Below are 22,556 nucleotides of genomic sequence, written 5' to 3' on the forward strand. Positions count from 1 at the left end.
AGGGGCAGAGTTTGGTGCCAGGATGTCTGCAGGAAAAACTAACATAGGTGACAAATTTGATGGGCTGGGTTGGGTGAAAAAGGTCACCTCTCTGTGCCTCCTTCTGGGTGATGCCCTTGCCCAAACTAAAAAAGAGTGAATTCCACAAGAGGTGGTGAATCCAGCCTGGAACACAAAGGCCAGCACGGCTCTGGGTGGGGACAGGGAGGTTGGGATAATTTGGTGGTAACTCTCAGCAAATCATGAAACCACAGAAATGGGTTGGAAAAGACCTTGAGGATCATCTAGTTCCAACCCTCCAGCCTGGGCAGGGACACCTTCTACTATCCCAGGTTGCTCCAAGCCCCATCCAACCTGGCCTGGAACACTTCCAGGGATGGGGCAGCCACAGCTTCTCTGGGCAACCTGTGCCAGGGCTTCACCACCACCACAGAGAATGATTTCTTCCTAATCTCTAATCTAAATTTACTCTTTTTCATCTTAGTGCCATTCCCTCTTTTCCTGTCACTCCATCCCTCTCCATCTTTTTTGTGGGCTCCTGTCAGGTACTGGAAGGCCACAATCAGGTTCCTGTTCTCCAGGCTGAACATTCCCAATTCTGTCATTTTTTTTCCTCACAGCAGAGCTGCTCCATCCCTCTCATCACCTTGGTGCCTCCTCTGGACTCCTCCAACATCTCCATGTCCTTTATGTGCTGGATGCAACATTCCAGGTGGGATCTCTCCAGGCTGGAACAGAGGAGCAAAATCCCCTTCCTCACTTGCTGCCTGCAGTTCTTTGGATGCAGCCCAGGAAAATCAGCTTTCTGACTGGAAATGTAATTATGGGTGTAATTCCACAACCTTTGAAAGCTTCTTCTGCCTGATGGCAGATGGATATTTGAGAAAGCACAGGCAGATCAGGCTGGAGTGGTAGGAAAACTGGGAAAAAAGGGAGGAGGGGAAGCAGGGACAGAGGGATGGCCTGTCATCTGTTTGTCATGGCCAGAGCCTGAGCCACCCACATGGGAGTGGTGATTAAACACTTGGCTGGTGGCATGAAATGACACCACCTCCAGCACGGCTCTGCACAAGGTGCCAGCAGGGTTTCACAGGCTGACACCATCCTGGTGCCTCCAGAAGCCAGAGCATGAGGACAAGGAGGTGCCAGAGGAGATGTGCAGAAGAACATCCAGCTCAAAAACCCAGCCTGCAACATTTTCCGTGAGTTAGTGCCTAAAAAAGGAAAAACAGCAGGGTGTTACATCACCAGATGCTCTGCTGATCTCCAGAGATTTGTGGCTCAGGCCCTGCATGAACCAAAGCTGGAAGTTCCATATTTTTTATGCTCTTTGCAGAGTTTTTTTTTTTTTCCCTCCATAAATCTTCCTGGTCATCTTTTAAATATTTTTACAGTTTGGAGACCTATAATAGCAGGGATTTGCACAGATAACCAGACACTGCGTGAGGAAATGTCTTCTTTTTCTTTGTTCCAAACTTGGAACTTGCTCTTTTCCAATGACAACCTTTAGTTCCTGCATCAGAAGAATCAATAAGCCACCAACCCATAATGATTTCTCTCTAGATTCTAAAATACCATTTCTTTCTTTAGGTCCTGTAATAGCCTTCCCTTTATTCTTTTTTTTTTCGTTGATTGGATAAACAAGGTTTACACAGCAATTCCCTGTGCAGAAGGCACATTATTAAGGGCTTTTTTTCACATCCTTCATGGGATGAAGGCACCAAAAAACACTCCAAAGACTAATCAAGATGTGAATGACACAATAGTTTTTTTTTCCAGGGTGAATGGCACAGGGGAGAGAGGACAACAGGAGATATCCCAGTATTTCACTCCTCCTTCCACTTCATTCTCTCCCTACAGAGCTCCAGCCCTGAGGTCTGAACTGAGCTGCAACAACAGCTTTAATTTCTTCCTCTTCAATAAGAAAAAAATCTGATCTTCCAGCTTCTTCCATGTGACTCGTCAAACTGGCTCCACAAGTCTGACTTCTGGTGACTTTGCCCACAGACTTCCAGTCCTGGTGTTCCACCAGCTGAAAAACCCCAGTTCCCAGTGAGTCAGCTCCTCAAACTTCTAATTTAACTGCAATGTAGCACTTCCATCAAGGCCTGTTCCTTATCAGATCCTTCACTTCTTCCTTTCCACCAACACTGCTGAGCATTTGCAAAGTGGCAGCGCGGCTCAGCTTTCCACAGGAATTCTGTGCCCAGCTGAAGCTTCAGTATTTCCAGTGAGGAAGAGTGGGCTGTCAAATACCACAGTTTCCATGTCGGGATCATTTCTTCCTGTCTGAGGAAAGCTGGTGGGAAGCCACTTTCCTTGACAAGGAAAAAGCTGCTGAAGCAAAAGTGGCACCAGCTGGAAAGGCAGAACCAAGTGTAAGTGAGGCAGGCATCCACATCTTCCCTTTCCTAGGGAGAACCTGCAGATGGATCCTTGTCACCCACTGGGAGCCATCAGGACAGGGATGATGGCAGCTCTGTGGAGGGACAGATTAGCTCAGCCTCTGAGAAAACTCTGGAGCCTCCAACTTGAAAAGGATGTGGAGAGAATCCAAAGGAGGCCATTGATTCCCAAATGCTGGAGCTCCTCTGCTCTGGAGCCAGGCTGGGAGAGCTGGGAATGTCCATCCTGGAGAAGGGAAGGCTCCAGAGAGACCTCAGAACCCTTCCAGTGCCTAAAGGGCTCCAGGAGAGCTGGAGAGGGACTTGGGACAAGGGATGGAGGGACAGGACAAGGGACAATTGTCACTGTGATATTTTATGAAAAATCCCTTCACTCGGATTTCTTTTCTTGGGAGGCTAGGAAGCTTCAGCTCCTTCCTGTTTTGTTGCTTTGGAATGTGATTTGGAGAGCTGTTTATTCAGCATGTGAATTGTTTTAATTAAATGACCAATCCCAATCCGGCTGTGTCAGGACTGGTCAGTCACAGGTTTTTATTATTCATTCTTGTTTTAGCCTTCTGATGGATACTTTCTCTTTCTTTAGTATAGTTTTAGTATACAATTTTCTCTTAATATAATATCATAAAATAATAAATCAGCCTTCTGAGAACTTGGAGTCAAATTCTCATCTCTCACCTCATCCTGGGGTTCACAACGAGGAATGGCTTTAAATTGACACAGGGTAGGGTTGGACTGAATATTAGGAAGAAATTCTTCCCTATGAGGGTGGTCAGGCCCTGACACAGGTTTCCCACAGAAGCTGTGTCTGCTCCATCCCCGGAAGTGTCCAAGGCCAGGTTGGATAAGGCTTGGAGCAGCCTGGTCTGGCAGAATGTGTCCAAGCCCGTGGCAGGAGGTAGAACTGGTCCTTTCAAATCCTTTCTATCCCAAACCATTCCATGTTTCCATGCAGATCAGCTTGTCTGGGTGCTACCACTGCAGATGTGGCTGTCAGAATAATTCCAGTCTTGGGTATTTATCCACCACAGCCATTCTCATTTGAACACCTTTGATAATTGTTGACCTTTCTGGCATCTGAAAGTTGATGTTTGGGCCAGGTGTTTTTATATCAAAAAGGGTCAAGTGTCCACTGAGCCAGCTTGAGTGCCAGAAGTCTGAAATCTCATAGTGTTGCAACAGATTTTGGGAAAATCTGGGCCCCAGCAGGGCTGAAGTAGCTCAGCTGGGAGAGCGTTAGACTGAAGATCTAAAGGTCCCTGGTTCAATCCCGGGCTTCAGCAGACTTTTCCTGCACTTTTGTGCGCCCAGGCCTGGGCTCTGTGCTACAGGACAGGCCTGCACATCCAGGACAGAGTCCAGCCCAGGGCCAGCAGCACTGGGAGCCGCTGGAGGGGACAGGAGCATCTCAGCTGCGGGGAAAGGAGGAGAAACTGGGCCCCGTGGCCTTGAGAGAGTGTGGAGCTCCCCTGCTCTGAGATATTCCCAAGTGGGAATATGGGCACCTGGAAATGGTCCTGGGCAAGGGGCTGTAGGTCCTGCTTGAGCCGGGCTTCGGAGCAGGGACCTCATGGAAGAATGTTGGGAATATTTCGGATCAGGAATTCCAGAGTTTGGGAGTTTTGCAAATATTTGGGATGGGAAATTCTGGGAATATTTGGGAATATTTTGGATGGGAAATTATGGGATTTTGGAATTCCCGGGAATTTTTGGGGCTGGGGAATTCCAGAATTTGGGAGTTTGGGGATTGGGGAATTCTGGGATTTTGAAACTCTGGGATTCGGGAATTCCGGGATTTGGGAATTTTGGGAATATTTTGGATGGGGAATTCCAGGATTTGGGGATTCCCAGGAGTATTTGGAATCCTAATTTCTGGGATTTGGGAATTCCAGGATTAGGGAATTTTGGGATTTTTTTGGGGCTGAGGAATTCTGGGATTGGGGAATTTTAGGATTCAGAAATTCCAGGATTTTGGAATTTTGGGACTATTTGGGATGGGAAATTCTGAGATTTTGGAATTCCTGGGAATATTTGGGATCAGGAATTCTGGGATTCAGGAATTTTGGGAATTTTGGGGCTGGGGAATTTTGGGATTCAGAAATTCCAGAATTTGAGAATTATGGGAATATTTGGGATCAGGAATTCCAGAATTTGGGAATTCCAGGATTTGGGAATTTTGGGACTATTTGGGATGGGAAATGCTGGGATTTTGGAATTTTGGGAATATTTGGGAATTTTGGGATTGGGGAATTTTGGGATTTGGTAATTCTGGGAATATTTGGGAATTCCCAGGAATCCTTGGGATCCCAATTTCTGGGATTTGGGAATTCCAGAATTTGGGAATATTTGGACCTCAACCAGTCTGAGCCCGTGGAAGAGTAACAGGGTTTTACAATTCAAGTATTTTAGCAAAAATTGTGATATAAAAGGATTTTTGTTCCTTCCACTGCCTGTTTCCAATTCTGTGGAATGGACTGCCCTGAGAAGAAGCAGAAAGGTTGATCCACCTTTGGTGTACGGCCAAGCAGGAAATCAAAACTGGGTTTGGGGAATAGGAAAAACCCCTTATCCTTGAAAATTATTTTTAGCATCAATCACAACTGACCTTGGAGCATCCCCTCTCCCCAAAATCTGTATTTTCCAAGTAGAAGGGTTCCAGTGTGTTTACCTGTTGTTTATAGGGAAACAAAGTTTGATATCAGGGCTGAAGTAGCTCAGCTGGGAGAGCGTTAGACTGAAGATCTAAAGGTCCCTGGTTCAATCCCGGGCTTCAGCAGAGTTTTGGGACTTGGAATCAATGGTGCATCCCCGGAAGAGTCCAGGAAATGACTGGACATGGCAATCAGGCATCTTGCTTAGTTGATGGGTCAAAGCTTGGACTCTATCTTGGAAATGTTCTGCAATCTTAATGGTTCTATGGTTTTACCTTTGTGGATCCTTCCAGCTCAGGGTACTCTATGATTCCCTGATGAAGTTTTCTACTCTTTCCTGACCGTTTCCTATTTTTACCCTGACATTTGTCAAATTATGGCGTTCAATGTGCAAACACCCCACCAAAGTGAGTAACGCTGCTTTGTGTTTGCTCCTTTGTTCCTTTCTTATTCCTGTTCCATGGAGCCCTTCAGACCAACACCAGAGACAGGACACGAAATGCCAGTTGTCCAAAAAGGCAAGTGAGAAGCAGCAAACCCTTGACCTTCTCAAGACCAACCCGAATGCTCATCCAATCTCTTCTTCATTGCAGGACAGGGACTTTTTCCCCCCTTTTCCTCCTAGTGGTGCTCTAAAAGCTGTGGACATCAGGCTGTCTGATATCCAGAAATTCCAGAAAAGACTTCCCTGACCAGGATGTGTTTAAAATAACTTTGGTGTATAAACCAAAAACATAATCACCTGCTTAAGCCTTGAAGAGATACCAGGGGTCCTGCTGGGCAAATGCCTCTGCCAAGAGCCACCACCCAAATACGACACCACAAACACAACACCACAAATGCAACGCCACAAATGCAGCAGCTGCTCACCCAGGCTGGACCTCTGCAGACCTGATGCCCTCAGGCAGGATCATCTGGCTCAGGGATGCACCAGCTGGAAATTAGCCTTTACTCCAGCTGTCTTTGCCTGGATCTAAATTAGGCAGGAGGCTCCTGGTCCCCAAATTGGATCAAAGTAGGTCAGAACTCCCTGCAAGGTCCATGTGTGGGATTAAATGATATCAAATTTTGTGCGTGTCTTGGGCCTCGTTTTGTTATGAAAGCAGAGCTCAGGTGTTATGAACATCCCAAATATTGCCCTCAGGTTTAAGAACAGTTCGCTCACAGTGTCTGTGCTGAAGGGCTCCGACCTCATTATCCCCCTGGAGAAAGGCAGCCTGAGCCCTAAGGAGAGAGACAAATCCCATACCAGAGACACCGATGTGATGGTGACCCAAATGGCTTAAATGCAACAATCTGTGCGCTCCCAGACAATGCCCAGACACAGTTCCCTGCACAGGAGGAGCCAGGAACAATTCCAAGGAAGTGGTTTGGATTTAATAGGTCTATTTTTGAAGAAACGCTGAGAGGTCAGAGAGATAATAATAAGAGATTATTCAGACTGGGAAAGAGAAGGTTTGGAGACCTCAGAGCCCCTTCCAGAGCCTGAAGGGGCTCCAGGAGAACTGGAGAGGGACTGGGGACAAGGGATGGAGTGACAGGACACAGGGAATGGCTTCCCACTGCCAGCAGGCAGGGTTAGATGTGATATTGGGAAGAAATTTTTCCATGTGGTGGTGGTGGTAAAATTCTGGGACCGATTTCCCAGAGAATCTGTGGCTGCCCCCCATCCCTGGAAATGTTTGTCCAAGCTGGATGAGCAACTTGAACAACTTGATCTAGCGGAAGGTGTTGATGGAGGGAGTTGGAACCACAGGATTGTAAGGTCTCTCCTAACCCAAACCATCCCATGAATCTGCGATTCTGTGACTTCTGCTGGGGCAGAGAGGGGAAGAGGCTTTAGCCCAGCCAGATGGGTTCCAGGGCAGACCAGTACCATTTCCTTTGGCCACTGTTAGACCCGGTGCAGGGGACCTGTTCCCCCTCCTCACCGGGTCTCTGCCCTCAGTCAGCACCAGGGGATGCCCAGCCAGAGCTGGCACCTCTGTGCCCGTGGAGGTGACAGTGACATCTGGGCTTGTTGGACTCGAACACAAGCTCAGCACACGTGGGTAACTCCAATGAAATCGGTTTCAAGCCTGACCCACAGCTGTGGGAAGGCAAAGGAAAGATCCCCACTGGTGTCAGCACTCAGGAAATCCAGAAATCCCAGAGACCACAGCGCAGCTCTGAGAGGAGATGAGAGAAGTTTTATTCCCCCTCCTCCTTCTGACAACTCAGTCCCCTCCTGGCTGAAACACAGCACCAGAAGTTGCCAAGTTTCCCTGGATTTGGCTGAGAGAAGGGTTAAAACCTGCCCGTGCTCCCGGGGATGCTGCGAGGGAAGGAGCGGGATGAATAACCGCGGTGGGCGGCAGGAGCGCGGGGGCGGCTGCCCTGCCAGCACCTCCTGCAGCCCCCTCGCACTCAGCTCTCTCCTCTCACCCCCGCTCAGACCCCTCCAGAGCCCCCACACCGATCAATCAGAGCACGGTAGATCCCAAAATCCATCTTTCCCCGGGTACCTGCTCCAACCCGCAGCTCTCCCCCACAAACAGCGCTGCCGGTGCCCTTCAGCTCTGATTCTCTGCCTTTTATTCTGGTGATTTCTGCTTCTTTCTCTCAGTGCTTTCAGTCCTGGTTTGCTTTTCCCCAGTCCTTGTGAACTTCCCTCTCCATCTTTGCTGCCAAGAGCTCGGCAGGGATCGATCCTCACAAACCCGCCCTGACCCCACCGCTCCAGAGCTGATGAGGAGCGTGAATGGAAAGATCAGAGAGATAAATACATGGAAAACCCTCAGCAGGAGGTTAAAATATTTTGCTGCAGAAAGGAAGGAAAAGAAAGAAAGAGAGAAAGAAAGAGAGAAAGAGAGAAAGAGAGAAAGAGAGAAAGAGAGAAAGAAAGAAAGAAAGAAAGAAAAGTAAGAAAACACAGGAAATTTGAATTTTTCTGATTGTTTTTGTGACAGTTCACATTCCCACAGAGTGATTTTTCTTTTGCTTTCTTTTTCATTGAATCATAGAATGGTTTGGGCTGGAAGGGACTGGAAAGATCACATAATTCAAGCCCCCCTGCCACAGTCAGAGGCACCTTCCACTAGACCAGGTCGCTCAGAGCTACTTTAATATATCTGGGTTAATTGCATGTCTGCTTCGTCCCTTGTTCTGCCAATGGCTGGCACGAGGAAAAGGCAATTCCCTCACCCATGTTTCAGTTTCACCCCTGGATTTGGCAATTCCCTCACCCATGTCTCAGTTTTACCCCTCAGAAAACTGGGCGAAGTTCTCCAGAATCCTTGGGGAAGCACTCTGGGATGTGCCAGAGGGATCTTACTCTGGCAGAGGCAGCACATGCAGACAAAAAAAGACAATACCAGCCCTGCAGATTAATTTCCTAAATTACATGGCAGCTACAAGATGAGGGAAAAGAGAGGATTATTATTTGCATGCCTTGGGAGCAGTAATCCTGAGATTACTGCTGCAGGCACAAAGACATTAAGGGAGCTCTTGGAGCTGTGCTGGGAACACGGGAGAAAATTCCCACTTTTGTGTGATGCAGCCCACCCCTGCTCACATCAGGAGAAGGATCCAGCAGTGGGAGGCAGGAGCTGCCAGCCAGACCCTCTGAGAGCAGCTTAAGCTCAGCTTTGCCCTCTCTCATCCCCTCTGAGCAGCTCAGGTTGGCCCCCAACATTTTGGTGGCTGAAGGCTGAGTCGAGGTCTGAGGCACCAAACATTCTGAATGACTCCAGAAGGATCCTGGGAATACCAAGGTTTTTGATGGTAAGGAGAAGTTTTGCCTCAGGGAGCCTCAAGAAGAATTCCATGACCTAGGAGCTGATCCTGCACCATCCAGGGGGGAGTCCAGCTGCTCCTAAGGGCTCAGCTTTTCCAAAATCTGAGCTTAGAGCTGTAAACCCATCCCTGCCTGCCTTTAGCAGTGGGAGTTCTCTGGATCCCTGGGAAAGCACAGGGTCTGAATTCAGCTGTGAAGATGATGTTGCAGGTGACTTAAACAGAGCAAATGTGACCTGGAGCTTCTCTGCTCTGGAGCCAGGCTGGGAGAGCTGGGATTGTCCAGCTTGGAGAAGAGAAGGCTCCAGGGAGAGCTCAGAGCCCCTTCCAGGGCCTGAAGGGGCTCCAGGAGAGCTGGAGAGGGACAAGGGATGGACTGCCAGAACAATGGGGAATGGCTTTAAATTGACAGAGGGCCAGGTTGGATTTGAATTTGGGAAGAAATTCTTCCCTGTGTGGGTGGGGAGGTCCTGGCACAGGTTGTCCAGAGAAGCTGTGGCTGGCCCTGGATCCCTGGAAGGTGGACGGAGATTGGAGCAACCTGGGATAGTGGAAGGGGTCCCTGCCCATGGCAGGGGGGTGAAACTGGATGATCTTTGAAGTCCCTTCCAACCCAAACCATTCCAGGATTCTATGATTTATTCTATGTGGGCATTAGAGTGGCTCTTTCACTCAGGTCATCCAGCAATTTGAATTAGGATTTCTGTCACTGTCTAAACTGTGTCTTAAATGAGTGTGGGCATGTGCCATGCAAAAAAAAAAAAAAAAAAAAAAAAAGAAAAAAAAAAAGAAACAAAAAAACCCCCCCCAAAATTAAAAACAAAAAAAAAACAAAAACAAAAAACAAACAAACAAAAAACCCCCCAAAAACCAAAAACAAACAAAAAAAAGGCTAAAACACCAACCAAACAAAAACCCTCAAACAAACAAACAAAAAGAAAAGAAAAAAAACCATAAAATATGAACATTCAAATGCAGCAACTGTCCAGGACTTGTTTTGAATATCAAACACCAAAACTGGAGAATAAAACAATACTTTTTAGACCCAGCTCAGTTCCTCACAGGTACTAAAGTAAACAGGCAGTCAAAATACCTTTAAAAGGTCTTGGCTTTACCATGTGTGGCTGATTAATTAAATACAATGAGGTCATTGACGGGGCTGTTAACTTTTGGGGTTTTGGGTTCTCCTTTCTCTTAGGTTTGAATAGCAAACCTTAATTTTATTTGTGACTGCGGGCTGCAAGTGGAGGAAAAAGAGAGAACATGAAGCACTGCTCATTCCAAGGGGAAGTAGCCTATTTAAATATGCAAATTGTGCTCAGAAAAGCAGAGAGAAACAGGATTGTGGAGCTTCCTGCTGTCGCTTATTAGATATGGAGATTTTTTTTATTCCCCTGCCCAGGGTGGGATTCAGGCTGGGACAGGAGCAAAAACTCTTCTGGCAGTTTCTGGGAGCATCCAGGAGGTGACAGCTTGGGGAGAGTTTGAAATTCCATGCAGAAAGGTGGGTGGATTTCAGTTTGGTTCCTAGCAAGTATCTACAGCACTGAAAACATCCTTGGCAAAAACTCGGCAAATTCGGGAAAGTATTTCATGTAAAAAATATGAGGTTCCAGTAGAGAAGTGATTTTAATTACTCTACAGCATGTAAGGCTTTAAACTACACTTAGATCAGCTTTTTAACCTCCTTGACTTATCCACATGGGTTGGAAACTTCTCTTTTGCATTGGAAATTCAATTTTGCCTTCTCATCCCTCATTCCAAGCAATTGGAAATGTTCAGGAGAAAGCTTGACCTGCTGAATTGGTAATTTTTTTCCCATGGGGGGAAAAATAGCAGATTTGGGTGCACTTCAAGTCCCAGACAAGCAGCAAAAGGATAAAATTATGAATTAAAAGACAGCAGGAGGAAATTAAAAAATGAGCTATATCCCTGTCCATGGTCAGAAGAAGGGCAGGTGTCCCACCCCCCAGGAATTTTGGTGGGGTTGATTCCATATTCCCATTTCTTTCACCCTGGCACGGGGAAACTCCTTGAGTCGTTTCTCATCAGAGCTTCTGCCTCCGGTATTTTCATGCCAGCCTGGTTCCGTGGGTGATGCTCTGCTCCAGTTTTCAAGCAGAAGTTCTCACAAATTGATGGAGGAGGCTTTGGCACCTCAGAGAAGGAGAATTTTAAGGAGGAGGAGGAGGAGGAGAAGTGAAACGGGCTTTGGATAAACCATAAAATCCGCATAGAAAACGGCAGCAGCGTTTTTGTTCCTTGGGCTGAGCTTCACCAACTGCTGGTTTTGAAGTCATCAAAGATCCTGAAGGGTGGCCGTGGATGTGCTGAGGGGAGCTGGGTTTGCAGCCACCTGAAAGCTTCCAAAAGCAGAGCTCAGATTTTCCCTCAGCTCCAGATTTAACCTGCAAGATCCCTACTCTTGCAGCCAGTCCTTTAAATAAAAACCAAGAGCAGATGTACATAAAACCAGGAGTAGAAGGCTTGAAAATGCACTGAGGGCACTTTTTTTTTTTTCAGCCCAAGGATTTTTAGATCTTCAGGTCTCAGATCATCACCTCTAACTTGAAACTTGGAGCTGAAGTTTCTAAGTTGAGCTGCTTTTCTTTTTCTTTTTTTTTTCCTTCCAGCCTCTCAATATAGACAGTAGATGAAAAACTCAGTGCCTTTGCAATTTTAGTTCTTCTCTGAGGAAAAACCTGTTAGCTCAGGGTTTGGAGGGGAGGTCAGATTTCCCTAAAAAATAGAATAACACCTCTCAGCTACCCCTGATAATTTTGGGGTAAAGGTGAGGGACCTGCACAGAACTTCAGCCCAAGTTTATGGATGGTCTGTGGTCATCCATCAAAATGTGTGGATAGCTCTGGATATTTCACACAATCACAGAATATTTTGAGTTGGAAGGGACTCACAAGGATCAAATCCAACCCTTCAGTGAATGGCCTGTACAGAGATTGTTGTCTCAAGTCTTCTTAGTGTCTGGCTTAGAAAGGAGCAATATAAAAAATAGAAATAATGTAGAAAATAGAATTAATATAGAAAATATTTTTCTTGTAAAGGTTCCTACTTTGGAAACACAGTGACACAAGATGTTGGAGCTTGATGCAAGGACCTTCCTAAAGATGATTTTACAGAGGAGCAGAACCTGACAGCAAGAGAAAATATGCCCAGAAATATGATTTATCAGCTTGTGCACGTGCTGATGGAGAATCCAAGTGACTTGATGGGGCTCTGAGTGACCTTTTCAAGTGGAAGTTGCCCCTGCCCATGGAGGGTTGGAACTGGATGATCTTTAAAGTGTTTTCTAACCCAAACTCTCATTCTGTGATTGTATGAATCAGGGAGGTGAGCCATGAGTTCCCACATGGGTCAAACATCTTCTCTTGAAGGAGATAGAACATAAACTAAAAAAAAAAAAAAAAAAAAAAGAGAGAGAGAAATTAGATAGAAGATGTCAGGAGAAGGAGCCGAATGCCCACAAAAACCTGCAAATGTGCCTACAGCCATCTGCAGCACAGATAAATCTGTATCAATCCTCCAGCAGCGCTGAGGAATTTGTCCCATTCCAGGGCTGGCAGCTGTCAAGATAAATTGTTAAAAGTCGGTCTCACACACTGCAGCAAATTAAACAGTGTTTGAAAATGTGAGAGAGAGACTTCCCGAGGAATATGCAAGAGATTCCTTAATCCAAACGAGCCAAACTTTCTGGACTAAATTGATAAAGATGTTAGGACACCTCTTTGAGCCCTTTGTCCCTCTCACCTGCCCACCTTTCATGCCCCTAGATAAGGTTAAATCCAGAAAGCTCCTGAGAAGGAAACTGTGGCATTTCACAAGATCCTCCTCTCTCACCTCCTCCAGGGACTGCTTGTTTTTCCTTCCAGGTGAACTTTTCCCTCCCAACTCCCCCTGGCAGGTGGGCGGGAGGCACAGACAGAGCACAGCAGGGCTCTGGAATGTGTTACGAGTTGTTCCCACTCCTTGTTTGAAGGGTTCTGCTGGGTTTGAAGGGTTCTGCTGTCACTCCCAGGAAACACCATATCCCTCCCATGTCCATCTTTCCTGGAATTTTATTGCTGTAGTGGATGGGAGAAGAACAGTTGGGATGGGCTGAAAAATGAGATTACTGATGTTTTTCCCTCTCTACCATGGCTTTTTATGAATTTGGGATAGAAGATGTCAGGAGAAGGAGCCGAATGCCCACAAAAACCTGCAAATGTGCCTACAGCCATCTGCAGCACAGATAAATCTGTATCAATCCTCCAGCAGCGCTGAGGAATTTGTCCCATTCCAGGGCTGGCAGCTGTCAAGATAAATTGTTAAAAGTCGGTCTCACACACTGCAGCAAATTAAACAGTGTTTGAAAATGTGAGAGAGAGACTTCCCGAGGAATATGCAAGAGATTCCTTAATCCAAACGAGCCAAACTTTCTGGACTAAATTGATAAAGATGTTAGGACACCTCTTTGAGCCCTTTGTCCCTCTCACCTGCCCACCTTTCATGCCCCTAGATAAGGTTAAATCCAGAAAGCTCCTGAGAAGGAAACTGTGGCATTTCACAAGATCCTCCTCTCTCACCTCCTCCAGGGACTGCTTGTTTTTCCTTCCAGGTGAACTTTTCCCTCCCAACTCCCCCTGGCAGGTGGGCGGGAGGCACAGACAGAGCACAGCAGGGCTCTGGAATGTGTTACGAGTTGTTCCCACTCCTTGTTTGAAGGGTTCTGCTGGGTTTGAAGGGTTCTGCTGTCACTCCCAGGAAACACCATATCCCTCCCATGTCCATCTTTCCTGGAATTTTATTGCTGTAGTGGATGGGAGAAGAACAGTTGGGATGGGCTGAAAAATGAGATTACTGATGTTTTTCCCTCTCTACCATGGCTTTTTATGAATTTGGGTGCTTTGAATCATGGAGTTATTTAGGTTGGAAAAGACCTCTAGGATCACTGAGTCCAGCCATCAATGCAGCACTGCCAAGGTCACCACTAAGCCATGTCCCCAAGTGCCACATCCTCACAGCTTTAAAGTAATTTCAAGGATGGAGACTCCACCACTGTCCTGGGCAGCCTGTGCCAGCACTTGACAACCCTTACAGAGAAATTTTTCCTAATATCCAACCTAATTCTTTCCCTGATGCATCTTGAGGCTGTTATCTCTTGTCCCATTCCTCCTTTCTTAGGAGAAGAGACCAATCCCCACCTTCCTCCATCCTCCTATCACAGGGATTGTGGAGAGAAGGTCCCTCCTGAGCCTCCTTTTCTCCAGACTGAGCCCCTTTCCCAGCTCCCTCAGCTGCTCCAGACCCTTCCCCAGCTCCATTCCCTTCTCTGGACACTCTCCAGCCCCTCAGTGTCTTTTTTACCATGAGGGACCCAGAACTGAACCCAGGATTTGAGGTGCTGGGTACAGGGGGATGATCACTGCCCTGGTCCTGCTGGCCACACTATTCCTGACATAATGATTCAATAATGATTAAAACTTTGTGATGATGAAACTTTCCAGTGAGCCCGTTTATAACTGGGATTTGAGGGAATGGGGGTCTCCATGTGAATGCAGGAATGGAATAAAGAGGGCTTTAAATCAATTCAAATTGCCGGAGATTGATTTAGGACTATCTTTTTTCTTTTCCCTGCTTCTGTGTGATGGCCACTTCTCTTGCCAAAATGTGCAAGTGTCCACAATGAGAAGCAGAGCCCATGAACAAAAAGTTATCAAAATGATCAAGAAAGTGTTTTAACACTTTTAAACAAAATCTTCACACCCAGGACTATTGATTTAATAACCAGGGTTATTAAACATGGTAGCACCAAGGCAACAGATGTCTGAACACCTCTTGTTTTGGCAGCTGGGAGAACCAAAATAAAGACTGAACCATAGCTCCCCATGTCAGAGTTTGGGGCTACAAACTCAAAGTCAGAGGGTAATACAATTTCAAAAGCAGGTTAAACCCCTGAATTTTGTGGCTCAGCTTTTCACTAAAAAAAAAAAAAAGAAAATAAACCAAAAAATTCACACTTAAAAACTAATAGTGGAAAGAGAATGGGGAGGAGAAGGATTTGATTCATCACACCTTCTTCATCCACTTTGTTGTGTCTAATGAGACCTGAGCATCCTCAGAGGGATCAGCCATGGTGGCAACAGAGAAGGTTGTGCAGCAAAATGAACATCAGGGATGGGAAGGTGGTTCCCAGCAAGGACATGGCAAAACCCTTTTCCTAGAAGTCCCTACAAGCCTCTTCTGGCATCTGTTGGTCTTTCTGGAGGACAGGAAAAAGCTCATTGAGAGCTGCCCTGTATTGACTGGTATGAGCCCTGGAATTTTCACTTCCTTAACCAGCTTAAACCCCTTCCTTACAATGCTGACCTCTGTGTCTACCACAAATTCCTCATCCTTACAGCCTCCAGATCCACATCAACATCGACACTCAACCTGGTTAATCTTTGCCGTGATAGGCAAAATATTCCAAGTTTTTCTCATCTCCAGCAGCCTTTCCCTTTCCAGATGAATCCCAAAGCCTTTCCTGGTTATTTGAAAAGTTCTGTATCAAATGTGACCCAGGATTCTGAAACACCTGTTTTCCCACATGGTTTCCTAATTATTTACCTCATCTTGCAGTGTTCTGAGACGATCTGTCCTCTCCTTTCTAATCACTCCCTCCTCCCCATTTCCGCCCCGCTTGGAGGTGAAGCCACCTGAAAGTCCCAGGAGTTTCTCAGGAACAGCCTGCCAAGCACAGCTCTGTGACGCCGTTGCTGGCATTGTGAGGGCTGTGTTTTCCTGGATAGCATGACTGTTCCTAATTCTTGCAAATAAAAGGAATTAGAGAAGCAGAGGACTCAAGAGGTGTATGAGTAATCCAGCATCATCCCTGGGGACACGTGCTGGGATAACACAAGAAAACAAGCTGGGAACACAGAGTACTTTCACCTGCAAGCTGGCTCTTCCCATTCTTCAGGAAGGGAAGTGTCAGTGCTGCAGAGAGGGAAACTGTGGCACAGGGATTGGCAGAGATTCAGCTGGTTTGGTGGAGAGCCCAAGGCAAGGCTCTTCATTAGCTGTTTGGGTTGCATCTGCCTGAGTTATGCATTAAAGTTCAATTGATTTGCATAAGAGGAAGACAAGACTGTGAACCCCATCCTGGGGAAGCTGTGTGAGGAGCAGCTGAGGGCACTTGGTTTGTTCAGCTGGAGAAGAGGAGAATGAGGGGAGACCCCCTCACAGTCTAAAACTTCCTCCTGAGAGCAAGAGGAGGGGTGGACACTGATCTCTGCTGAGGCATTGGCCTGAAGTTGTGTCAGGGGAGGTTTAGGTTGGATTTCAGGAAAAAGTTCTTCCCCCAGAGGGTGGTTGGGTACTGGAACAGCCCCCCAGGGCAGTGGTCACAGAACCAGCCTGACAGAGCTCTAGGACTGCTTGGACAACACTCTTGGGCACAAGGTGGGATTGTTGGGATGTCCTGTGCAGGGCCAGGAGTTGGACTGGACAATCCTTGGGGGTCTGTTCCAAGTCAGATTATTCTATGGTTCTCTAGTTCTGTGATTCTGTGGTTCTGTGACTCTGGGACCCAGGGCAGTTCCATGTTCCAGTGCATTTGGACCCCTCCATGATTATCCCCAACTTGGCTCTTCCTCACCTCACCACTCCCACCCTCATTAACACCCCAGTGAAGCCTCTCCCATTCCCTGCAGCCAGATGAACAAATGTTATCTTCACCTCTTCTTTGGGTTGCCCTGAGCCTGATTTGAGGCCATTTGACAGGAGACAAACACCAAAATCATCCCAGCACCCAAGGACAGCCAGCGCAGCGCGCGGAGCTGGGATCCGTTCCACCCGCCGACTTCTCCACCTCCGAAGTCTGCAGCTCAGGCAAGGGGAAAGGAACATTCCATAGAAGGGAAGCAATCTCTGCCAGGCACTGCAGAAATGGGACACAGATGGTGCCTGAAACGAGAGCGGAAGTTTATTTGGGGGCTCTGGGTGTGACGTTGCGCTGCAGATCCTGCAGCAGATGACAGGCACCGGGATTTCAGAGCAGGCGAGGAGTTCAATTTTAAGGAGTCGCTTTGTGCTATTAGAATTATTATTTTGACTCAGAAAAAAAGGAAAAAAAAAAAAAGAAAAATAGAAAGAGGAGGACTTTACCTTGATAATATTTTAAGGGTAGGAGTGTTTAAATTTGGTTTTATTCATTTGTAGGTCGGGTTCTTCTGACACCCTAATCTTGATCCCAGATCTCTGTTGGCTGGTTGGTCAGCCAGGATGATGGTGCAGATTGGCCAGGTGGACACTACTGATGGAAAAACCTGAGGATGACATTGCCCTGGCTTTTCCCTGCCCTTAACATAAAATTTTGTCTTTGTCCTCTACTTGCTGAAGAGTCGGAGGAGATTTCTGGATATTTTCTAGTGCAACCCTCTGCTCCAGCACAGCCATCCAGAGCCAGTCACCCAGGGCCACAGCTAGGTGGCATTTTAAAATTTCTCAGAACGGAAAATCCACAACCTCTCGGGGTAACCAATCCCTCTCATCCTTTTGTGATAAAAAAGAGGCTCCAGTCCTTTCATTACATTCAGCTGGGGCTGTTCAGCCTGGAGAGGAGACACAGCTGAGAGGGGACCTCATCCCTGTCTGTCCCTGTCTGCAGGGAGGGCTCTGAGCAGGGCCCAGGCTCTGCTCTGGGGGGCCCAGCAATGGCACAAGAGGAACAGGCAGGAACTGATCCCAGGAAATTCCACCTGGACATGAGGCAGAACTTCTTCCCTGTGCAGTGACCAAGCCCTGAACAGAGACCAGAGAGGGTGGGAGTCTCCCTCACTGGAGATATTCCGGAACCCTCTGGACACAGTCCTGTGACCTGTGCTCTGGGACAGCCCTGTTTGAGCAGAGAGGTTGGACCAGATGACTCCACTGCGGTCCCTTCCAGCCTGACCCATTCTGTGATGCTGTGATCGCCTTCCTGGCCCTGGGCTGGACTCTGTCCTGGATGTGCAGGCCTCTCCTGTAGCACAGAGCCCAGGCCTGGGCGCACAAAAGTGCAGGAAAACTGCTGAAGCCCGGGATTGAACCAGGGACCTTTAGATCTTCAGTCTAACGCTCTCCCAGCTGAGCTACTTCAGCCCTACTGGGGCTGAGGTTTTCCCAAAACCTGTTGGAAACGATGACTTTTCAGCATTTTCAGGCAGCCTTTGGTTGACTTTATCTTGGGAATGAAAGAATTGTTTCAGGGAACAGGATAGAGACAAACTGAGATCAGAATTAATGGCTCAAGACACATGGAAATGTCCAAGGCCAGGTTGGATGGGGCTTGGATCAACCTGGGACAGTGGAAGGTGTCCCTGCTCATGCCAGGGGATTGGAAAGAGATGATCTTTAAGGCCCTTTCCAACATGAAACATTCTGGCATTCTGTGATAAAACACAGCTAAATCTGGAATTAAACAGCAGCCCTGATCTGGGAACCAGCCAGGAGCAGTAGCATTGAACAGAATTTCCTGACACCTTTTCACAGATCCCACGGAAAGATCTGGAATTATCCATGGAGCCTGGCTAATCTTTTCACATCAATCTGTCTCTCTCCACCTAAGGAATGGGAACCAGGCATCTTCATGCAGTGATATGGGAGATGTTTGCCCAGCCCACCAGCTTATCCTGCAAATTATTCGCTCCCAGGACAATCTCCCATCTTTCACCAGCTTCAAATTCACATCTTCCCAAAATACATATGTGGAACGCGCGGCAAGTTTTCCATGTCTGTTAAAAATCTGGTAGTGAAAGGTGTCAGAAATATATTTAATCTGGGTTTGAATGTTCAGCTTGACAGCAGCTGATATTTCCTCACTGACATTTATTAGATAACAGTTCCTGATATCTCAGGCTCCCAAACTAGGCTACAGAATCTTTTGAAATACCCAGGCAGCAGGATCATTCCCAAAGTGGGTTTCTTTCTCCAAAAACCCTTCCAGCCCTGGATCCCAGTGGTGATCCCACCCATGGTCACTGAGGAACTGGTCATGGGTGGCTGAGGGTCTCAGCATCTTTGTGCTTGACAGGTGGACCATTTTTGGACAGATGAGCTAAAGAATTTCTGCTTCTTGACTTAGAAATTGTCTCCTCTATGTGACCTAAAACATTCCAGATCCGGCTTTTGAAAGCATCAAAAAAAAAAGTGCAAAAATAACGTAACAAATCCAGGGCCAACAAAGACCACAGCCAACAGACAACATAACCCCAAAAAATTCCCCAAACCAATTCCATTTTGTGTCTGGTAGAGCTGCTGGTATGAGAGGGATCTACAGTGCTGTCCAGGAATTAATTGGAGCCACAGGAGGGTAATTGGGCCTCAGCCCTGAAGTGGGAATGAGCCATCCTTGTCTCTCCTGTTGTGTCTCTCATCTCCACCAGGACCTCAGCATCCATAAGAAGAAAGAAGCTGGCCATTGACCCCAGTAAGTTTTTTCCTATTGTCCATGAAAGAGGATGAGGAAGAAATCTTGCACTGCATCCTCTGCAAGGTCATCCCCAAACCAAGGCTGTGTGCTCAGAGCAGGTTATTTTTATCTGCAGAAGGGTTTTAAAGGAGCAATTTCTTGAGCTCAGTTACTGTGGATCTTACAAGTACATCTTGGATCAGATTTTAGGAACAGAACACTCTTCTTGGTATTTTTTTCCACACTTGGATGCTGAAGGAAAGTGAGAATTGCACAGCCAGATGATTTCTTAGCTGATTATTTTGGAGTCTATCCTAAGTGTTTACTCACATGTAAAGCTTTGCTTTGAAGAGTTTTTAATGTTTGGAGTGTGGACTTGCTCCAGGCTTAATTTTTCTTCAAAGATTCTGTCTTTGAAAGCAAATCAAAACAGACCAATGCCTATCTTGAATCAGAGCCTCTAATTCTGTGAAATAGTTCTGTTTTGTTCTTCCCTGAGAAGCTGTGAGCTGTTTGGCATTACCAGCAGTGATGATTTCCAAATTCCTGGAAGGCCAGGTGGGCGCATCCATGTGACAGGGAGCAAAGACCGCAAGAGAAGATCTGGCATGACATTTTTTCTGTAAAACACAGCAATTTTGAAAAGGTTCCTGGGGTAGGATTCATCTCACCTACTTCTCTGAGGCCAAAAAGGCAAATCTCTACAATTGACCCAATCACAGAATTTTTGGGGGGTTGGAAAGGACCTTCAGGATAATTTAATTCATGCCAAGAGCAGCCAGGTTTTGTCTCTCTATGGGGCTGTATTTCCAGATTATTTATTTTGTCTCTCTATGGGGCTGTATTTAATACGGATTTCCAGAATCTGTATTAAAGATAGGCTGGGTCCTATCAAAAGTTTTTTTCCAAATTAATTACAACAAACAACCCACATCATTTATAAGTCTTCACAAATCTGATCCGTTTTCAGCTGTTTCTGAATTTTTGGGAGGGAGATCAACACATTTGGATCTAGCTGTATCTGGCTGGACGGAGCCAGAGCAGATGAAAGCCTTCCCAAGGCCAGTGGTGCCACCTAATGGGAAAATTCCCAGGGAATCCACGTCTCGGAAGTTCAGTCCTTAACTGGAGTGTTGCTAGGTGACGTAGAAATGGAAATGAGGAGCTCTGACGTCAGTCCCTCTTTTCTGCAGCCTTACGACCATTCTTCCGTCAATCCATTCCCTCTTCCCAGGCATCCGGGCCACAAGCAGGAGATTGCCCTGGGAAATTCGTTCTATTTCCTGCTTAAATCCAATCTCAGCAATCCCCAGAGCTCCTGAAGCGTTTTTGTCCTTCTTGGCGCTCAGTCTGCCTGGAGAGGAAATGATCCCAGATTTTGGGATCATGGAGAGCCAAGCAGGAAATGAGATGGAATAAGGGGCTGCCACAGGAGGGACCAGGACTCTGGGGGTTTTCTTAGCTGCAGATTTTGCAAATGAAGGACTAGACAAGTTCTCTGCATTGCAGCACCCACACTTGGATCCATCTGGATACACACTGTGGCTCTGCAAAAGAAGGGATAATATCTCAAATATCTCAAATATCTCAAATATCAAGTTCCCACCTGGCAGCCCCCTGCAGTCACTCCAAATCATGGATAACCATGCGAGTGGGCAGGAATGAGCTGCCAAGCCTCTCCTGGTCTCCAGGGACTGTTGTATTCCCTGACTGTGTTGTCTGCCCAGCACTCACACCTGTTTTTCCATGGCTGTATCACTCACCACCACATCCCTGCCACTTTCATTTTTCAGAGATGTGTTACAGGGGGTAGAGCAGGTCTTTCTCAGGTCTCATCTCATCTCTACCCTTGATGAATCATGAGTTTTAAGCTGTCTCAGCCAGGCTTTCTCTTTTTCCTTTTCTCTGAAGTTCAGAAGTTATTTCTTTAATTCTTTTTTTTTTTTTTCTGTGATAAAGGTGTTTGCAAGGGCTCATAAGAAGACAATTATGGAATGTGATGTCAAAGCATTCTTTCTGCTTTTCTGGGGAGAGGGCAACACTGAAGGGAGGAGGATCCAGTCCCTCTTTCAGTGCCTCACTGACACAAAATACCAAGAAGTGAGCTCACAGAGCCCCTGTGCAATTCCATGGCTGGAGAAGGGATTAACATTTAGGGCAAAGGGGAGAAACCTTTAATTAAGCAGACTCAAACCATTAATTCCAGCAAGGATCTGAGCTCTGCTGGCAATGATGGCTCTGCAGCTGTGGCTGGTGCTGCTCAAAGCCTGGAAAGGTGCCTGGCAGAGGTGGTCAGGCACCAGTGTTTGTCCTCAAAGGAACATAAAATCATGGAATGGTTTGGGTTGGAAGGGGCCTTCAAGATCACTGAGTTCCAACACCCCCACTATGGGGCAGGTGGGGGTGTTGGAACTCAATGATCTTGACCTTTCCACTATCCCAGGGTGCTCCCAGCTCTGTCCAGCCTGGCCTTGGACACTTCCAGGGATCCAGGGGCAGCCACAGATTCTCTGGGAAACCTGTGCCAGGGCCTCATCACCACCACAGCCAAGAATTTCTTCCCAATATCCCATCTAATGCTGCCCTCTGTCAGTTTGGAGCCATTCCCCCTTGTCTTGACACTCCAGGCCCTTTTCCAAAGTCCCTCTCCAACTCTCCTGGAGCCCCTTTAGGCCCTGGAAAGGGGCTCTGAGATCTCCCTGGAGCCTTCTCTTCTCCAGGCTGAACAATCCCAGCCTTTCCTCATAAGAGAGGAGCTCTATCTCTCTAATAATCTTTGTGATTTCCTCTGGACTCACTCCAGTCTAAGCAGCCCCCCACATCAGTGGCTCAACATTACGCCCAATTTACAGGGCAGTCCATGCCACAGGACTGGGAACAGGCAGTGGAAGGAACAAAAATCCCTTTATATCACGATTTTTGCTAAAATACTGGAATTGTAAAACCCTGTACCTCTTCCACAGACTCAGACTGGTTGAGGTCCAAATATTCCCAAATCTCAGAATTCTCAAATCCCGGAATTTCCAAATCCCAGAAATCCGGATCCCAAAGATTCACGGGAATTCCCAAATCCTAAAATTCCCCAATTCCAATATTCCCAAAAATCCCATATCCTGGAATTCCCAAATTCTGGAATTCCTGATCCCAAATATTCCCAAAATTCCCAAATCCCAGGATTTCTGAATCCCAAAATTCCCCAATCTGGGAATTCCCCAGCCCAAAAATTCCCCAAGTTCCCAAATCCCAGAAATTAGGATCACAAATAATCCCAGAATCCCCAAATCCCAGAATTCCCCATCCAAA

At 46.8% G+C, this 22,556-nt stretch overlaps 3 non-coding genes across 3 annotated transcripts; 2 read left to right on the forward strand and 1 right to left on the reverse strand.

Annotated features, from left to right (window-relative positions):
- The first annotated feature begins 3,612 nt into the window (after positions 1-3,612).
- On the forward strand, positions 3,613-3,685 carry TRNAF-GAA. The gene has a single exon. It is a non-coding gene; the product is annotated as a tRNA-Phe (tRNA).
- A 1,420-nt stretch (positions 3,686-5,105) lies between these two features.
- TRNAF-GAA lies at positions 5,106-5,178 on the forward strand. The gene has a single exon. It is a non-coding gene; the product is annotated as a tRNA-Phe (tRNA).
- Positions 5,179-17,871: 12,693 nt separating this feature from the next.
- Positions 17,872-17,944, reverse strand: TRNAF-GAA. Its single transcript has one exon. It is a non-coding gene; the product is annotated as a tRNA-Phe (tRNA).
- Positions 17,945-22,556: the final 4,612 nt, after the last annotated feature.

The sequence above is a fragment of the Geospiza fortis genome, unplaced genomic scaffold (genome assembly GCF_000277835.1).
Source record: "Geospiza fortis unplaced genomic scaffold, GeoFor_1.0 scaffold517, whole genome shotgun sequence".
Taxonomy (NCBI): Eukaryota; Metazoa; Chordata; class Aves; order Passeriformes; family Thraupidae; genus Geospiza; species Geospiza fortis.